Source organism: Symphalangus syndactylus, chromosome 2, assembly GCF_028878055.3.
Source record: "Symphalangus syndactylus isolate Jambi chromosome 2, NHGRI_mSymSyn1-v2.1_pri, whole genome shotgun sequence".
In the NCBI taxonomy this organism is placed as follows: domain Eukaryota; kingdom Metazoa; phylum Chordata; class Mammalia; order Primates; family Hylobatidae; genus Symphalangus; species Symphalangus syndactylus.
The window spans coordinates 145566959-145573027 of record NC_072424.2 but is presented as its reverse complement, the minus strand read 5'-3'; the positions used below and the strand labels follow the sequence as shown (position 1 = coordinate 145573027).

At 41.3% G+C, this 6069-nt stretch overlaps 1 pseudogene; it reads left to right on the top strand.

Annotated features, from left to right (window-relative positions):
* Positions 1 to 3012: 3012 nt before the first annotated feature.
* LOC134733950 (cTAGE family member 2-like) lies at positions 3013 to 5625 on the top strand (annotated as a pseudogene).
* The last annotated feature ends 444 nt before the right edge of the window (positions 5626 to 6069 follow it).

Here is a 6069-nt window from a genome sequence, read left to right as displayed (position 1 = left end):
CAGCAATGACAGAGCACTACACCAAGCTGGGGGCCGCATTGACTGACCAGTCACAGGCTGGAAGTCAGGTCCTGGCCACAGGCCCAGCTTCTTCTCCCGACATCCTTGGCCCCCTTCTGCCCCCCGAGTCACTCTGCTTTCCCCACAGTGAGCCGGTGGGAGCCATAGAGAAGTGTCCAGAAAGGACTGCTGGTCAGTGGAATTTCCTTTATGTGGAAAGTCGAAGGGAGGGAGTAATGGACGTAAGCGAGAATGGTTTCTCCCTAACGAACAGACTGGAAATTCCAATCCTACTTTCTGTGTGTTTTTCTAGAATGACTGGAAGTGCTGGAGCCATCAGCATCATGTTCAGCGGCACCCAGGAAGTAAGAGCAGTTGACAGAATGCTAGTGAGGGTTCCTTCTTGTTTTTATATTTTTTAAAGCCCCTTCTAATTTCATAATTTTTGTGATTTGGGGTAAATACACTATTATCATAAGTTAAGGAAAAGTTACCCTTTTTAGGTTAGGAAAAGTTCTAATTTACATGCATATATATTATCGCAAAATGGTGTGAAAATTTAATATTTTTTGAGATAATTGATATTTTTCATTTACTATGTTAATAAGATGAATCACATTAGCAAAATGTCCATTGTAAACCAATCGTGCGTTCACAGGATGAACAATGTTTGGTTATGGTGTTTTTGTTTGTACTTTTAAAGGTACTTAGACGTAACTGGGAGAAGATGAGCTCCAGAGCTCCAGCAGGCTCAGCCAATGGCCCGTCTTCTCATTTCCCAAACCCACGTGGCCACCCCCACCTCACATGGATTTTTTTTTTTGCAAAGTCCAGACATTCAATTATTTACAATGTGTCTTTTTAGGACATTGCCAGAATTAGGCTGTAAATTTTTTTTTAGGATTGTATTTTATGGTCATAGAAGAAATTGGCCTATGAAATTTCCTTCATATAATACTCACATCTGGTTTTCATCCTAAAGCTAAACCAGCCCATAAAAGCTGCTGTGATGGTTTTCTTCTTCTTATATTTCAATAAATGGTATGTAAAAGACAGGAATCATATGTTCACTCAAAATTTGTGGACCTGATTGTATAACCGTCTGGGCCTCGGAGGGTTTTTGTGAATTTTTGAACATTTACTCTCTTAAATGCTTAAGTCTCACCAAGTTTCTCTCTGTATTTTCAAGTCGGCTTGCAAATGTATGCTTTACTAGGAAATCTTCTATTTCATCTAAATTTTTAAGTTTAGTAACATAAAGTTGCACATGCGTTTTTCTTAAGGTTTGAAACGTCATTATCACGGATGTGGCTATATTGTTTTCATCTGTAGCATTGCTTTTTTTTCCTGCTTTCCCCATTTGCTGCCTCTGATCCATCTTGCCCAGGGTGTACCAATATTATCTCTTTCACAAAAGGAATTGTTTTTGTCTTTTTCTAACTTTATTTTTTTAGATGGTCTTGCCAGCGATGTGTTAATATTGCCCATTTTTCTAAAGAAGCAGGTCTTACTTGCACTGGTGTCTGTATTTTTCCTTCATATTCTATTTCATTAATTTCTGCTCTTGCTTTCATTATCCCCTTCTTTTGGCTTTCTTTGGAGTTGTTCTGTGTTTCCAAACTGTTTGCTCAGCTAATGGGTTTTCAGTCTCGTTACCATGTTAGCTAGCTTCGACAACTTTGGTATAGCGTGTTTTTGTTGGTATTAATTACTATTTTTTTGGTACTTTCATTATTCTTTCTAATTTGACCATAAATTATTTAAAAGGTCTTTGTAAACTTCCAAACTGAAGGGATTTTGGTGAATTGTCTTTTTGTTATTATTTTCTAATTTATTGTGAGGTCAAACACTCTAGACTAGACGCTGATGATTCTTGTAGTTTTGTGGTTCTTGTGTTTGTTGAGACTTCCCTTGTAATCTCCTGGGGTAAGTTTTCAGAGACTCTCCCTGTTGTTGCTGTTGCTGGCAGGGTTTCAACCGCATTTATGAAAAAGTGAGCCCTTCACTTCCTTTGTGTGTGTACATTTTTATTGTCTGCTTGCAGGTATGATGAAATATGTGGTTATGATTCTAGATTTGTGCATTTTTCTTTGAATGTTATCCTTTTTTGCTTTATATAGTTGAATACTGTCTTGTTAGGTCTGTACTTTAGAAGTGCTTTTTTTTTTTTTTTTCCCTGAATGGCTCTTTTTATCATTACACGTTGGCGGTTTATGTCCCTAATAATGCTTCTTTCTCTAAATTCAGTCCAGCCTGTCATGTTGTTATAACGCCCTCTCTTTGGCTTTTGTATTTTCCTGTTAGCTCTGCTCATATCCCTTTACATTCAGCCTTTCCGTGATACTGTGTTTTAAGTGTGTCTCTCTCTCACACTTTAATAACTAGTTAGATTCATTAACAATCATTGCATTTATTTAAATTTATTTCTAATACCTATTTTATGTTTGCTCATTATCATACTTTTTCTTCGTTTTGCCCATGTGAGTTTGATTGTAATTTCTTAAATTCTTTTTATTCTCTCTACTAGTTGGAGAAGTATATATTTTATTTCTTTTATTTCAGGAGTTGTTTTTACATATTTTGAAACACATATTTGTCTTAAGAAAGTTTAAATTTATAACAATTTTTTTCTTCTTTCATGCAATGCAAATACCACAGAATGCTGTCAATCCATAGACACCTTGTCCAGCCTCCCCTGCTATTACTTACCGTGCTTTAGTTCCATCCTGCCCCATCACCTCCATGGAGGGCATCACTCTTGGAGTGATCGCTCAGTCTTCCCTGGATCAGCCCTCAATGGATGGCATCACTCTTGGAGTGATCGCTCAGTCTTCCCTGGATCAGCCCTCCATGGGTGGTTCACTCTTGGAGTGATCGTTCAGTCTTCCCTGGATCAGCCCTCCATGGATGGTATCACTCTTGGAGTGATCGCTCAGTCTTCCCTGGATCAGCCCTGCATGGATGGCGTCACTCTTGGAGTGATCGTTCAGTCTTCCCTAGAATCAGCCCTCCATGGAGGGCATTGCTGTTGAAGTGATCGCTCAGTCTTCCCTGGATCAGCCCTCCATGGATGGTATCACTCTTGGAGTGATTGCTCAGTCTTCCCTGGATCAGCCCTCAATGGATGACATTGCTCTTGGAGTGGTTGCTCAGTCTTCCCTAGAATCAGCTCTTTAATCGGCATTTGCTGATTTACCAGATGGTCAAAAACAAGGATATAGGAAGTGAAAATTAGATTAAGATGAACAGGCATGTTATAACTAAAATGAAGAAGAAAATAAATAAGAGGAGAAAAAGAAAAACTTAGAAGCAAATTATCCTATCTATCTATCTATCTATTTATCTATCTATCTATCATCTATCTATCCATCTATCTTTCTATCAGCTTTGGATAGAAAGGGGAGAACTTTAATGCTTCATTTGAGACCCTTCTTGGGGTTAACTAGCACTGATCCCCTCAGTTCAAAGGTCAACATCAGTGAGTTGCTGGATTCAGAACCCCCACTGCTGAGTCGGGACAATTTGTGCTTAATGCAAACACAGAGGGGCGAAGCCCGGCGTCTGCAGAGCTGCGATGGGGTCACAGTGGCCGGGGAGGAGTGACAGTTGTGCTCCCAGTCCAGCAAGCGGACAATCTCCTGTCCCTGAGGAATCATAAGCCACAGCTGCGGACTGGGTTTCTAAGGCCCTTCCTTCCAGATGAGCACTCCTCTCCGTTCCCCACCCATGTCACGTCATCTCCTGGCGCTGTTTGTGCTGAGAAATCTCTCAGGGCCAAGCATGTGGTAAGGCCAGAGGTTTTGGACATTCATCCATGCTCAAGGTCACAGTGGTGTCATCAGGTCTCAGGCTGTGGGCACAGGGCAATCCTCTCCTGTCAGCTGCTGAAATATGGCCAGAGATAAAGCAGGCATGAGTTTCTGCCTTCAAGAATAAATGTCCCTGGGCAGGAGTGGGCAGTCAAAGGAGAAAGGCCAAGCACCCAAATTAATGATTTCAGACCACAGATACTGAAACACCAAAGTGATAAGGGGGCAGGTGTTTCAGTTAGCCATTGCTGCATAACAAATGACCCCAAAGCTTAGTGACTTAAAATGGTGATTTGTTATTCTTTATCATTCTGTCAGCTGGGAGGTTCTTCTGCTGGTCTCACCTGGGCTCATGCACAAGGCTACATTTAGCTAGGGTGTCAGCTTGGGGGTGGGCATAGCTGGGATGCTGGGTCACCTTAGTCTTTCTCTCCCTGTGGTATTGTTTTAAAATATAGATTTTAGTGCTGCCTCAGGATGTAAAGCGTAACAAGGGGGCCGGGGTGGGCAACGTGGGCCTGTGAGACCTGTGGGTGCCCACGTTCCCCAGCTCCCCCGCAGCTGGCACCGCAGTGGTTCGCTCCACTTGCCAGGTGGGGATCTGGGTTCCGGATGGAATGCTGCGTGTTCTCCGCCGCTTGTTGTGGCTGGGGTTACTGCAGCACCGCCAGAGCAGCCTTGGCGCTACAGAGGACCCTAGGGCTACCCCTCAGCCATGCTTGGGGCTGGTCCTGGAGTTGCGACGCAGGGTTGTGGCAGCACCGCCTGACGGTACGAGACCGGATTCTCATCCTTACGGTTTTCCATGGGAATTGGTGATACACGCAGCTGTTGTTGGATTTTTTGCTGTTCCCTTTTTTTGGGGGAGAAGTTTTAGATCGGTTAGGAGTCGGCTTTATGTGAGAAGAGAAAAAGCTTGCTGTAGCGCTTTCTGGACTAATTGAAGAAAAATGTAAACTACTTGAAAAATTTAGCCTCGTTCAAAAAGAGTATGAAGGCTATGAGGTAGAGTCATCCTTAGAGGATGCCAGCTTTGAGAAGGCGGCAGCAGAAGCACAAAGTTTGCAGGCAACCTGTGAAAAGCTGAACAGGTCAAATGCTGAGCTTGAGCATGAAATACTCTGTCTAGAAAAAGAGTTAAAGAAGAGAAATCTAAACGTTCTGAACGAGATGAATTGATAGCAGATATTTCCAAAAGGATACAGTCGCTGGAAGATGAGTCAAAACCCCTCAAATCACAAATAGCTGAAGCCAAAATGACCTTCAAGACATTTCAAATGAACGGAGAACGATTGAAGATAGCAATAAAAGATGCTTTGAATGAAAATTCTCAACTTCAGGAAAACCAGAAACAGCTTTTGCAAGAAGCTGAAGTATGGAAAGAAGAAGTGAGTGAACTTAATAAACAGAAAAGAACATTTGAAGACTCCAAAGTACACGCAGAACAAGTTCTAAATGATAAAGAAAATCACATGAAGACTCTGACTGAACACTTGCTAAAGATGAAAGATTGGGCTGTGAGGCTTGGAGAAGACAATGGATGATGGTAACTTAAAATTAGAAGTGAACAGTGAATGGGAAGATGATGCTCACTTAGATGATCCCTCAAAAGGAGCTTCGAAGAAGCTGATTCATGCTGCTAAGTTAAATGCTTCTTTAAAAACCTTAGAAGGAGAAAGAAACCAAATTTATAGTCAGTTATCTGAAGTTGATAAAACAAAGTAAGAGCTTACAGAGCATATTAAAAATCTTCAGACTGAACAAGCATCTTTGCAGTCAGAAAACACACATTTTGAAAGTGAGAATCAGAAGCTTCAACAGAAACTTAAAGTAATGACTGAATTATATAAAGAAAATGAAATGAAACTCTACAGGAAATTAATAGTAGAGGAAAATTACCGGTTAGAGAAAGAAGAGAAACTTTCTACAGTAGACGAAATGATCAGCCATGCCACTAAGGAGCTGGAGACCTACAGACAGCGAGCCAAAATCTTGAAGAATTTGAGAGAACTATTCATTTTTATCAAAGGAAGATTATTTCCCATGAGAAAAAAGCACATCATAACTGGTTGGCAGCTTGGGCTGCTGAAAGAAACCTGGACGATTTAAGTAAAGAAAATGCTCACAACAGACAAAAATTAGCTGAAACAGAGTATAAAATAAAACTTCCAAAAAAAGATCCTTATGCGCTTGATGTTCCAAATACGGCCTTTGGCAGAGGGCATTCCCCACATGGTCCCTCACCATTGGGTCGGCCTTC